Raw genomic sequence first — 14,643 nt, 5'->3', positions numbered from 1 at the left:
GAAGGATTTTTTTTTCAACTCTAGGGTAATATTAAACAGTCCTTTTCTGTGCAAGTCAACACTTTATATTTCCATTTTGTAATCTCTGATCATACAGTGAGCACACATGGAAGAAAACTACAGTCTACAGTTACCAAATTATGTTCTGCATTATGTACTGTGTGATGATGATCACACAGTAGCAAGACCCATTTGATTTGATTTGATTCCTTGTTTGGTTCAATATCACTTCCATTATTTACTTTGTATCATAAGATTGTAAATTAAGTGTATATATATATGATAATATATACATATTTAGTTAGTAATATGCTTGTCAAAAATAGTACATATTTTACAATTATATTTAATTAATAATATAATAATATGGTTTAAAAATAAAAATGGTGAATGTCATTGCTAATCAGTATGTATTATGTTTCTTTTATACGTTTTAAGAGATTTTGCCCCAATCTTATGAAACTTCAATGGTAAAAATTTCTGCTAATCAAATGAGTACAAGAATAAACCAAAATGTATATGTGGAAGTGTTACAGAGGCTCGAATAAAACCACAGCGAGGGTATCACTGGAGACAGGTATAACAGAATGCACACAGGCCCTGTGGTGAGAAGCATGGAGCTTTCAGTAGCTGGACCAGAGAGAAAGGGGGTAGTTATGCAGGGCCTTTTGTGTTATAGTAACAAAGATGATGCATTACATATGTTAAAATATACAGTCCTTTCTGACAGTATTGTAGATTACATCACCAAAAAATCCACCCATGACTATCTCAGCAAAAATCACAACCATGACTACATCAACAACAACAGCAAAAACACAATCATAAAATAGCCTTTTAAATTCAAAGCTTTTTTGTGAAGCTAGCAAAGGTCAGCTCCTTCATTTACACTACATTAGATCTCAGCTTTTCTCATCAATTCCAGAACAAAACCCCAGAAGCTTTTCTCTCCTTTTTCTGAAATTATCATTTTTCTCTCTCCTCAATTTTTCCCTCTATAAATGTGCTATTATTTTTATCATCTAAAGATATCATCATTTATCCCTCCCATCTCATGCTATGGTCCTATTTTCCCACATTGTTTTATAAAAAGGATGGGAGAAATACTTCCTTTCTCTCTTTTTTAAAATTTTTTAATTTTTTATTTTATGATTTTTTTATTGGTGTAATGTATTCATACATCATAATGGTATAAAGAAAATACTTTTGTAGACATACGTGCACACATCGCCCAGTTAGCCCCTACCCGATCCCCACCCCGTTCCCTCCCCAACCCTCCTTCCAATGCTTGGCTTAGTGGTTGACATCCAGTTTTATAGCAATTTATCCGATATTAACGATGATAATCTCATATACCAAGCTTTTGATGACTTAAAGATAACATTTCAATATTTCTTTTTGCTTTCTTTCTTACCAGAGAATATTTTTTCTTTTATTTTTTTAGGTGAAACTATCATACATTGATTTGTTTTTCAGAAAAAATCTATCCTGATATGGAAACAATCTCAAAGAAGAATAAAGCTAGAAGATGTATATTTTCTGATTTCAAACCATATAAAGCTACAATAATTGAAACAGTGTAGTACTATTCTAAAGGCAGATATATAAACCATTGGAGTTAAATAAAAGCCTAGAGATAAATTCTTCCCTATATTGTCAAGTTATTTTTGACAAGGTTTCCACAAACATTTGGTGGAGGAAATACTAATCTTTTAACTAAATATTGTTGAAAAATAATAATTACATGAAAAATAATAAAATTGGACCCTTACCTAACACATATACAAATATTAACTCAAAATAGATAAAAGACCTAAATATAAATCTTAAGACGATAAACTTTTAGAAGAAAATCTGGGTCATAAAACCTCACAACACTGAAATTGGCAGTGATTTCATGGATATGATTTCAATGGCAGAGGCAAAAAAAGGGTAAACAAACTCCCTAACAAAAAAGAAAAATATTGTATATCCAAAGACAATGTACACAGAGTTAAAAGTTACTGATAGAATGGGATAAAATATTTCCAAATGCTATATCTGAAGGTATATTAATATTCCAACTAGAAATCCTAAAAATTAGCAACAATAAAAGCAAACAATACAATTTAGAGATAGGTAAAAGACTAACATAAATAATGAATCTCCAAAGATAACCAATCTTAGTTGTCTGTTGGATGGAAAATCTTGTTTCTCGGGTTCTGGTGTGTGTTACCTATTTCTTCTTTGTAGTTAATCTCTTTGAGTATTTTCTCTAGTGCTGGTTTTGAAGACATAAATTCCTTCAGTTTCTGTTTGTCACGGAAGCTTCTTATTTTTCCATCTAATTTGATAGAAAGTTTTTCTGGGTAGGAAATTTTTGGCTGGAAGTTGTTTTCTTTCTGATTTTGGAATACGTTACTCCAAGCCCTTCTGGCTCTCATGACTTGGTTTGGGAAGTCTGGAGTGATTCTAATTGGTTTGCCTCTGAATGTCAATTGGCCCTTTGTTTTTGTTGCCTTTAAGATTCTCTGCTTGGCTTCCACATTGGTCATTTTGACTATTATGTGGCATGAGGATCCTCTTCTCTGATCCTCTCTAAAGGGAATTCTATAAGTTTCCTGGACCTGTGTATAAACCTCTTGCTCTACGTTTGGAAAATTTTCTGCTATTACTTCCTTGAAAAGATTGTTGATCCCTTTGGTTTCACCTTCTTTTCCCTCCTCTATTCCAATTATTCTTAGTTTAGTTCTCTTAAAATGGGCCCATATTTCTTCAATGTCAGATTCCTGCTGTCGAATTTTTTTTCTAAATTAGAAACTATGCGTTCATTTTTTGAATGATCATCTTCTAGGAGCGAGATTCTATTCTCCATGTGGTCTAATCGGTTGTTTGTACTTTGAATTGAGACCTTTACTTCATTAATTGCATCCTTTATCTCTCTTTGGCTCTCCCTGAATTCTTTTCGAAACACCTCTATTATTTCTACAGTTATTTTTCTGATTTGATCTTCTAGAAATCTCTGAATTTCTGTTCTATCGGGTTCTGATGTTGTGGTGTTGTGGACATTCATTGCTCCATTGTTATTCCTGTTTCCCATGATTTCGAAAGTTTGTGCCTTCTCTGGGTTCTTCCCTGGGTAACTACAACTTTACTTAAGGTGCTCTAGATCTCGAGTCTGTGGTACCTCAGTCCCCACTACTCCTTTACTGGGTTGTATCGCAGAGTCTCAGACCCTGGGACTCAGTCGAGGCTGCTTTAGACCATTGGGGTGTGCCAGGTTGGGCGTTCTCCTATGGTGTGATATCTCTGCCACTGCCACTCCCCCACTGTGTCAAGTCCCTGGGAGTACAGTACTGGAATTTCTCCTCTAGGGGACACAATTTGACTCATGGTTGTTGAGTGCGCTGATGGAGCTGTAGTGGACTCGGTGAATTCGCTGCTGCTGCCGCCGGTGGCAATATGGCGCCGCTGTCACGCCCTCGGCCGTGAGGCTGGTGTATTTCTTTTCTGTTTTTGAGCTCCGCTCTGAGTCCCTGTAGGGTGTGCTGAGCCCAGCCTCTGGGAGCTTTAGATGCTCCTTGCGCCGAGAAATCTGACGAATTCCTCCCAGCTGATCCTCAGCGGCTCACCTCAGCTTGCTGTCCGCCTCTCCTCTCTGGAGCCTGGTGGGCTGTTGAGAGTGTTGGTCTGGTGCCATCCGGTGAACTTGCCGCTGCCGCCGGCAGTAAGGTACTGCTGCTGCGTCCTCGGGCATGAGGCCGGCTTATCTCCTCTCTGGTTCTGAGCTCCGTTCTGAGTTCCCCTCCTCTCTGGAGACTGGTGCTGCAAGGGAAAATGGCGCCCACTGCTTCGCGCCACGGCTCTGGCTGCAGCACTGCAGTCTAGTTTCTGGTTTCTCGTTTTTCCAGCCCTCTTTTTCTCTGTCCCTTGAAATTACATTTTTTGTTTCTCTGCTGATGGTGTTTCCTGGCTATGAAAGGCGCTGAAAATGTGCTAATAGAGATTGGTTGTTAGCGGGGTTCGTAAGCCCCACTTTTCTCCATCGCCATCTTCCCGGAAGTCCATCTTCCTTTCTCTCTTGAACCCCCCTCCCTCGTCCATCAGCCTTCTACCTGCTTCCAAATTACAATTGGCTTTATGTTCCAAATGTAGTCCTCATTTTACCTGATATTTATCACTTCACATTCTTAATGATTGTCCCAACTTCTACATCACCACATTCATCTAATTTTTATTCTAATTAATGGGCATCTCACTTTCAATTGCTCTTATGGTTTACCTGAATGTCCCTAAGACCTCACAACACAGAGTTCTTCAAGACTCAATCCCTAGTATTCATTTCTTTTCTTTTTAATACACACTGCTTTGATAAAACTCATACAGTGTCAGAGCTTTAAAGTCCAACCAAATCTATATCCTCAGTTCTGATCTCTCCATTAAACTGCTTTTTAATTTGAAATCTCCACTAGGATTGTCTTACAGGTACCACAAAACTAATATATACTAAACTGACGTCTCCAAATTCTGGTCATCTTATTCTCTTCCCTATCTCAGTTAGTAGTAAATCCATCCTTGCAGTTGTTCAGGCCAAAAACATTTTAGTCATTTCTGATTCTTTCACACACCACTTACAATCCATCAAACAACTTCTGTAGGCCACACCTTTAAGATACCTCCAGAATTGGACCACTTCTCACCATCTCCACTGGGATGCTCTGAGGAAAACCACTGCCATTTGTTGTTTGCATTACTCCAGTAGCTTCCTGGTGGGTATTCCTAGTTTATCTCTGACCAATTCCAGTGTACAGGAAGAGCGAGGGCCATGCATTCATTGAGGGAAACTTGGCTTTTACTCAGTATGGATCTTGGGGTTTTGTGAAGAGAAACCATGTAATATGACTTATGTCCATGTAGCACACTATATAAACTTTCTTTTCTTTAATTAGTGCCTTGTTCCTGCTAGAATGGAAACTCTATAAACTTAGCTCACTCAATTGGCTTTGTGTATGGCACCCAGTAGCATTTGGCAAATATCTTTTAAATATAAAAATAAATTAATGACTTCCTCACAAGAAACATTTTCTGGAACAAAAGAGAAGGGAAAACAGTAGAACTAATAGTACTTATCGCAAAACAATAATTGATAGGTCTTAAAAAGCTATTGTAAAAAGTGATCATGTAAAGTTCTGTCTCTTAATGTGTGAGAAATAAAAGATAAAAGGAGGTGTTTATTACATTTTATTTGCATGTGATATACATTTACATATGCATATGAATTATTTTATAAATATGAAATTTCTGTTACATGTGACCTTATCAAAAAATAAATTAAAACTTTTAAGCAATCATAGATACCCGTGGGACAACTAAGAAAAAGCAAATGTCAATCCTTCCTTAGCACTACAATGAAGGTCATGCAGAATTGTCACAGATGAAAATGTGTGAAAACATACCTTTGCTGCACATTATAACCCATACAAGGAGAGAAGTCATCCTGAGCTTCATTCATAGAAAAAAATGCAAAACTGAAGCACATACCACAAAATGTTCAGAATATAGGCTTACTCATAAATACATTTAAATGACTATACGAAATAGTACATGAAAATATGTGAAAGCAATAATATACTAATATACTATTTAAAAACAAACTGATTAGAGAAAAATAAAGGAACTGATATAAATTTTTTTCCATGATTGTGGTAATGGTTGCATGATTTTATCTCTAACTTATAATATATATATATTACTATAATAAATTATATATTTTACATCACTTAAATTCATTTTATGTGAACATATATCAATATACTAAATGTTTGTGAAATACATATTGATAAACATGATTTATAACCATTTTATAGAAAGAAAAATGAAGTAATTGCAATTAAAAACGCAATGGATGGTCTAAAGAGGAAGCTGGACCTGACATGAATCATGAGCAATAGCTAGAAGATGAAACTAAAGAAATTACTCAGAATTCTTCCCAGAGACATAAAGAAATAGAAATATAAGAGAGGTTATGAGACATGAGGAATAGCACAAGTCCCGCCTAGACCTAATATAAGTATTACAAAGAGAAAACTGATACAACATGAAGCATAGTCAAAGTGAAAATAGATTTCCCAAAATTGATGAAAGACATGAAACTCCAGATTCAAGAAGTATGATGTGGACATAAGAAAGCACAGACAAATATAAAGAATTTATAGCTATATACAAAGCACAAAGATGTTGGCACACTAGAACAATAATAAAAATGTGAAAATTTACCAAAGGAAAAATACTATAAAGAGGTAACAATCAATACAGGGATGACAGAAATCAGATGATAACCAAGTAAAAATGTTAAGTTTTCAGTTTTCAGAGAATATAGAATGTAATCCCTAACTAAATTACATAAGACTGAGGAAATTACTCTGATATTTTTATATAAAATCAGAGAAAAATTATTGCTCCCAAAGACCCACTAAGAGTATTTCCTACTTGAAAGGCTTTTATGCAAGATGCAATGATTACTTAGTTTATTAAGATAATTGACTATCACTTTCCTTTTGAAAACATGATCCCCATATTCCAAATCTTTTAAAAATTCTACTAGTGTTATCCAAGAAATCAAAATGAACATTACATTTTGCATTATTAAGACTGTCACTAACTTGTTTATTTACCAATTTATAAACAGTTCTAAGAAAAATCATCCGATGAAGAATTAAGTAAAAACAACATCATGACAGAAAAACATATTCATCTATCATAAGGGTATGAAAGCTCTGAGAAAAAACAGAAAGCATATTTCTTTCTATTTACCTTAATAGGCATTTTCACTATTTGGATAAATTACAATGTATTTGTGTATATCTATCTATCTACCTACCACAGATAACAAAAAGTAAATTTGGAGAAATGTAAGATTTTATATAATTTTATGTAAATCAATTATTTGTATCACAAAACATTATTTTATCATTCAGAATATAAAATTGAAAAGTAGCCGGGCATGGTGGCGCACGCTTGTAATCCTCACTCTTGGGAGGCAGAGACAGGAGGATCGCGCAGGTTCAAAGCCAGCCGCGCTGGCCTAAGAGACCCTGTTTCAAAAATATAAAATAGGTCTGGGAGTGTAGCCCGGAGGAAGAAGGGCTTCCAGGAACCCCAGTGCCACAAAAAAAAAAAAAAAAAAAAAATTGAAAAGTATAAAAAGTATACATAGTTTTCTGGCTCCGCTTTTTTCCTATGAACACATTTTTAGGATCATATCCTGCTTAGAGAATTTTATGTCCTAAACCTTTCAGTTAACATTATCTATGCCTTTGCAAGCCTCTTTTAGTGGCTATGTAATACTCCACACAGACGACATACAACAGCTGCCTTCTTCAGTGTGGACCATTTTATTATTGTGAATTATCTGACAATAAAAACCATATTTGTGCTTAAAACTTTTTTGTTTTATATTTACTTCACTAAATTAGATTCCTAGAAGTGGAATGACATATTCTCTACTAGAACAGTAATACAGCTTTCTTGTAGGATGTGAAAGGAAAGAATTCTTCCAAAGAAGCCCTACTTCTGCAAATTGTCACTAACTTTAATGGTCACAGATTCATTTAATCTGGAGTCTGAAATGAAGTGTTTCATAAAATGCTTGCATGACAGTTTAAATCTTTCAGGATCACTGCAAAGTTGCTTAAAATGTAGTACAAGGCTCAAAACCGGAAACTTTACAGATACATTTTTAAAAACATAAACAATTAGCTATATCTTCAGTATGAGATCCAATGGTTCTAATAAACATCAGACAGACCATAAGAGATATACTTTGAATTTTAATAAGAACAACTGCTAAGCAATAGAAATACTGGGCTTCAGAAAACACAATAACTCTATGAGGAAAGCATTTCAACTGTTCTTACAATGACATTAAATACTAGGTATTTCAAGTAGATCAAATATGAAAAAGGGGAAAGGCAAAAATAAATCAGATTCTCTTATCAGTAAGCTATCACTAGACTTCCAAACTCAGAATTACATGCATCCTATATATAATATGGTATTATAACATTAAAATGGCTATTAATATTATATATTTCACTTATCCCTGATTTTTTCTATAGGTTTCTCCTTAATTTTATTAGTCATCAATTCTGGTGTGATGGCATTAGTTGAATGAAAAGCTCCCTATTACACTGACTAATATTTTTAGGAGCATACTTAAGATTGGTATCTTTTCTCCTCATTTTCTTTCTTTCTTTCTTTTTTTTTTTTTTGTGGTACTAGGAATGGAACCCAGGGACATTCTACCTCCAAGCTACACCCCTAACCCTATTTTTTAGTCTTTCTTTAGTTTTTGAAACAGGGTCTCACTGAGCTGGGAAGGGCTCCGCTAGGTAGCTGAGGTCTCTGCCTCCAGAATGCTGGGGCTGCAAGGGTGCGCCACCACACCTGGCTTCTCCTCATTTTCTAAATGCCATCAGCTTTCTTTTTCTCACTTCATAGGCACACACATATCTAGGAGAGGCAAGAGAACAACATTGTTAAGGACACTTTTTTAATATATTTTATTGGTGCATTGTAGTCAAACATCTTAATAGAATAAAAAATCTCGTGGAGATATGCATGCATACATCACCCAATTAGCCTTTATCCAATCCCCATGCTTGATTTCATGACTGACTTTGATATGGTTGTTTAAGTACATCATGTGCTTTAATGAGTTTCCATCTTCCCCCTCCCATCCCCACCCCATCCCCTCAGATAGGTCACCTTAATTGCTCCTCTATTAGGCCCCTTCTTCAACTAGAATTCCTTCTATTACCCATTTCTCCCTAGTTTTTACATATTAGGGAAAGCATTTAATTTCTTTTTGTGTGTGTGACATTCCCTGTAGATGCTGTAATTTTGTTCTCCTTTATTGTTGGGTAAAATTCTGTTGTGTACATATCCCATGGTTTTGTAATCCACTAATCTGTTGATGGACATCTTGGGTGGTCCATAGTAACCACTTTTAGTTAGTATTTTATGATGTTTTTCAAATATTCAACTAATCAGGGAGTTAAAAACTTTAATTCCTCAACAAAATACATGGAAATAATTTATAAATACCTTTGTTTATGCAACAAAGTCTAAATATAACAATGTAGCTTTTTATCAGTTGAGTGTATTAAAATTAGCAATTATTGACTTCCGGGAAGATGGCGACCGAGAAAAGCGGGGCTTAAGAGCCCCGCTAACAACAAATATCCATTACCACAAAATCAGCGCCTTTCAAAGCCAGAAAACAACATCACCAGAGAAACAAAAAAAAATCACCAGGCTCCAGAGAGAAAGCAGACTGAGAACAGAGCCACAGAGGATATCCTCACGCCCGAGGACGCGGCAGACGCGGCAGCAGCGCCATACTGCCGGCGAATTCACGGGACGGCCACAGCAAGCCGAGGGGAGCCGCTGCGGAAAAGCCAGGCGGGATTTCTCGGCGCAGAGGACATCTAAAGCCCCCAGTGTCTGAGCTCAGCACACGCTGCAGGGATTCAGAGTGGAAATCAAAACCAAGAAAAAAAAAAAAACGCCAGCCCAACAGCCGAGGGCGTAGCAGCGGCGCCATATTGCCACCGGCGGCAGCAGCACGGAACTCACTACAGCTACATCTGCGTACTCAAGAACAGTGAGTCAAATTGCGGGCCACAGCGGAGAAATCCCAGTACTTTACTCACTGGGACTTGACCCAGTGGGAGAGGGGCGGTGGCAGTGATATCACACCATAGGAGAACGTGCAACCTGGCACCCCCCACGGTCTAAAGCAGCCTCTATCGACTCTCTGGGTCGGAGACTCTGTGATAAAACCCAGTAAAGGAGTAGTGGGGTCTGAGATACTACTGACTCGAGATCCAGAGCACCTTAAGTGAAGTCATAGTGACCCAAGGGAAGAACCCAGAGAAGGCACAAACTTCCGAAATCATGGGAAAGAGGAATAATACTGGAGCAATTAATGCTCACAACCCCACAACATCAGAACCCGATAAAACAGAAAATCAGAGATTTCTAGAAGATCAAATCAGGAAAATAACTGTAGAAATAATAGAGGTGCTTCGAGAAGAACTCAGAGAGAGCCAAAAAGAGATAAAGGATGCAATTAATGAAGTAAAGGCCTCAATTCAAAGCACAAACAACCGATTAGAACACATGGAGAACAGAATCTCGCTCTTAGAAGATGATCATTCCAAAAATGAACGCATAGTTTCTAATCTAGGAAAAAATATCCGACAGCAGGAATCTGATATTGAAGAAATATGGGCCCATTTTAAGAGAGCTAACCTAAGAATAATTGGAATAGAGGAGGGAAAAGAAAGTGAAACTAAAGGGATCAACAATCTCTTCAAGGAAGTAATAGCAGAAAATTTTCCAGACATAGAGCAAGAGGTCGATACGCAGGTCCAGGAAACGTATAGAACTCCCTTTGGACAGGATCGGAGAAGAGGATCCCCACGCCACATGATTGTCAAAATGACCAATGTGGAAGCCAAGCAGAGAATCTTAAAGGCAACAAAAGCAAAGGGCCAAGTGACATTCAGAGGCAAACCAATTAGAATCACTCCAGACTTCCCAAACCAAGTCATGAGAGCCAGAAGGGCTTGGAGTAACATATTCCCAATTTTGAAAGAAAACAACTTCCAGCCAAAAATTTCCTACCCAGAAAAACTTTCTATCAAATTAGATGGAGAAATAAGAAGCTTCCATGACAAACAGAAACTGAAGGAATTTATGTCTTCAAAACCAGCACTAGAGAAAATACTCAAAGAGATTAACTACAAAGAAGAAATAGGTAACACACATCAGAACTAGAGAAACAAGATTTTCCATCCAACAGACAACTAAGATTGGTTATCTGTGGAGATTCATTATTTATGTTAGTCTGTTACCTATCTCTAAAGGGTATTGTTTGCCTTTATTGTTGTTAATTTTTAGGATTTCTAGTTGGAATATTAATATACCTTCAGATATAGCATTTGGAAATATTTTATCCCATTCTATTAGTAACTCTTAACTCTGTTTACATTGTCTTTGGATATACAATATGTTTTTTATTTTTTAGGGAGTTTGTATACTCTTCTGTTGCCTGTGCCATTGAAATCATAACCAAGAAATCACTGCCAATTTCAATGTTGTGAGGTTTTATGACCCAGATTTTCTCCTAAAAGTTTATAGTCTTAAGATTTATATTTAGGTCTTTTATCTATTTTGAGTTAATACTTGTATATGGGATTAGGTAAGGGTCCAATTTATTCTTTTCCATGTAATTATTATGTTTCAACAATATTTAGTTAAAAGATTATTATTTCCACCACCAAATGTTCGTGGAAACCTTGTCAAAAATAACTTGACAATATAGGGAAGAATTTATCTCTAGGCTTTTATTTAACTCCAATGGTTTATATATCTGCCTTTAGAATAGTACTACACTGTTTCAATTATTGTAGCTTTATATGGTTTGAAATCAGAAAATATATATCTTCTAGCTTTGTTCTTTTTCAAGATCGATGTGGGTACCTAGAGTCCATATTCCATATTAGGATAGATTTTTTTTTCTGAAAAATAAATATATAAATATATGATAGTTTCACCTAAAAAATAGAAAAAAATAGATTATCTGGTAAGAAAGAAAGCAAAAAGAAATATTGAAATGTTATCTTTAAGTCATCAAAAGCTTGGTATCAGACAAATGAAACTGTTATGAGAGATTATCATTTTTAATTTTGGATAAATTGCTATAATACTAGATGTCAACTACTAAGCCAAGCATAGGAGGGGGGGATAGGGAGAGATCGGGTTGGGGATCGGGTGGGGGCTGACTGGGCAATGTGTGCATGTATGTCTACAAAAGTATGTATCCCATTATGATGTATGAATACAGTGCACCAATTAAAAATAAATATGAAAAAAAGAAAAAAAAATAAATAAAAACCTGGTTTGCTGTTAAAAAATAAAATAAAATAAAATAAAATTAGCAATTATTCCCTTGGTCCTTTCAACTTTTGATACCACACTAAATTTCGTATTTAAAATAAAGAGAAGCAAATTATTACACCTGGGCCATGTCATTCAAACGCAATTTTTAATGGAGAGGCTATTCATCATGCCACTGCACATGCACAATGTACTGTGGAGTGGAGAAATGAGGCCACAGCCAACCCATGACAACCGCATTTGACTAATACTAGTATCTAAATGATAAATTTAGTAAATATTTGATAGTAATATAGAGGGCTAAGAACTGTAATGATAGTAAAATAAGTAAAATATAGACTTCTTGGTCCTTTCAACCTGAAGTATACACATAAGCACAGAATACTCTGGAGCACAGTAATTAATACAAGTACCTCAAGATAAGGTTAAGAGTTCCCGCCTGCTCTGGGGCGCAGTTCCGGTTGTACAGCCGGGTTTGTTTACGTTGCTCGCTGAGCCGGCCGCTGCCTTCCAGCGCTCAGATTCCAAGATGGGGAAGTCTTTCGCCAACTTCATGTGCAAAAAAGACTTTCATCCCGCCTCCAAATCCAACATAAAAAAGGTATGGATGAAGCCGGGCGTGGTGGCGCACGCTTGTAATCCCCGCGCTTGGGAGGCGGAGATAGGAGGATCGCGCAGGTTTGAAGCCAGCCGCGCGCGCTGGCTTAGGAGACCCTGTTTCAAAAAAATAAAATAGGTCTGGGAGCGTAGCCCAGAGGTAGAAGGGCTTCCAGGAACCCCAGTACCACAAAAAAAAAAAAAAAAAAAAAAAAAAAGAAAGAAAGAAAGAAAGAAAGAAAGAAAGAAAGAAAGAAAGAAAAATGTATGGATGGCAGAAGAGAAAATATCATATGATAAGAAGAAACAAGAAGAATTGATGCAACAGTATCTTAAAGAGCAAGAGTCTTACGATAATAGGTTGCTTATGGGAGATGAACGTGTAAAGAATGGCCTTAATTTCATGTATGAAGCACCACTAGGAGCTAAAAAAGGAAGCAAAGAGAAAGGAGAGACAGAAGGAGAGACAGAATACAAATTTGAATGGCAGAAAGGAGCTCCACGAGAAAAATATGCCAAAGATGACATGAACACCAGAGATAAGCCCTTTGGTATTCAGGTTCGAAACGTAAGGTGCATTAAATGTCACAAATGGGATCATGTCAACAGATCGAGAATGTCCTCTGTTTGGTCTTTCCGGAATCAATGCCAGTTCTGTTCCCACTGATGGCTCAGGGCCATCAATGCACCCCTTGGAGCTAATAGCGGAGATGAGAAACAGTGGGTTTGCACTGAAACAAAATGTACTGGGGAGAAACTTGACCGCAAATGATCCATCACAGGAGTATGTTGCAAGTGAAGGGGAAGAAGATCCAGAAGTTGAATTCTTAAAGTCACTCACAACCAAACAAAAACAGAAACTTCTCAGGAAATTGGATAGACTTGAAAAGAAGAAAAAGAAGAAAGATAGAAAAAAGAAAAAGTTACAGAAGAGCAGGCGCAAACACAAAAAAACATAAAAACAAATCCCCCTCCTCCTCCTCCTCCTCCTCCTCCTCCTCCTCCTCCTCCTCCTCTTCCTCTTCTTCCTCTACTGAGACTTCAGAAAGCAGCATTTGAGAGTGATGACGATGGAAGGAAAACAGAGAAGAAGAAAAGGAAAAAAAGACAAGTGTTCGGGAAATAACAGTGATTCTGAAAAGGACAAGTCTAAGAAAAGAAAAGATGACGAAGAACTTTCTAACACCCACAGTAACAAGGGGAAAACCAAGGGAAAGCCACAGTTTTTAAAAACAGGAGAGTTCTGGAGGGAATAGCAAGCGGAGCCATGCCAGTCTGACCAGAAGCCCAGAAGCCATCATCACAGCTCAGAGAAAAGAGGATCCGAAAGAAGTGAGGAGAGCCGCTGAAGCCGCAGCAAGGAGGAGCGGAGCCGGAGGAGCCTGCTGGAGCGCTGGTACTTACAGAAAAAGGGAGGCGAGGAAAGGGCCACAGCGGAGTCCCAGCCAGGAGCGGGAGCGCGGAGATGGCAGCAGAAGCCATGGGCACGGTGCATACAGAGGAGAGAGAGCACATAGGAGCACACAGGAGCACACAGGAGACAAGTGTGCTAACGGGACACCGAGGGCGAAAAAGAAGTAGGAAGAGAGCAGGGACCAGTGTGACAGTTACATGGGAGTGAAAGTCCCTGCTTTCTTATTTAGCCCTTTAGCAAGTTCTAAATTTTGTATACTGTCTTTCTAATTTAAAAAAAAACCTCTATTTTAATTTTCCATCTCTGTCATTTCACATCAGAACTACATGAGTACCATAAGAATAATTTTGCAAATATTTGTTAGTAAATCTGTTTGTGGAGAGAATAGCAAATGGGCTGTAGAACATTTTTTTGTTAGTAACTATTTCTTGTGCCCTTGTATTAGGTAAAAACTCCACATAACTCTGACATTTTCTTTGTTCTGAAACATCATTAAAAGAGTGACAGTAAAAAAAAAAAAAGGATAAGGTTAAAAACAATTAGGAGCTTCAATGGATTGTTAATTTGATTACTACTTATAGAGCATTCACTATAACCTATTTTTAAGGTGTTATATAATTTGCAGTAGTGGGGATAGAACCCAGGAGCATTCTATCTCTGAGCTACAGCCCTAGTCCTATTTTTTACTC

General features: G+C 37.0%; 1 protein-coding gene and 1 pseudogene across 2 annotated transcripts in view; one reads left to right on the top strand and one right to left on the bottom strand.

Annotated features, from left to right (window-relative positions):
* Nucleotides 1–14,643, bottom strand: part of ADGRB3 (adhesion G protein-coupled receptor B3) — a gene marked incomplete at both ends in the record, with an annotated part of 810,263 nt that overhangs the window by 607,952 nt on the left and 187,668 nt on the right. The window lies entirely within an intron of this gene.
* LOC308266361 (corepressor interacting with RBPJ 1-like) lies at nucleotides 12,473–14,121 on the top strand (annotated as a pseudogene). The gene is made up of 2 exons: nucleotides 12,473–12,544; nucleotides 12,806–14,121. The product of its transcript is annotated as a corepressor interacting with RBPJ 1-like (transcript).

The sequence above is a fragment of the Muscardinus avellanarius genome, assembly GCF_963383645.1.
Source record: "Muscardinus avellanarius genome assembly, chromosome: 8".
Taxonomy (NCBI): Eukaryota; Metazoa; Chordata; class Mammalia; order Rodentia; family Gliridae; genus Muscardinus; species Muscardinus avellanarius.
Note: the sequence above shows the minus strand (reverse complement) of the source record. Positions and strands in the feature narration are given on the sequence as shown.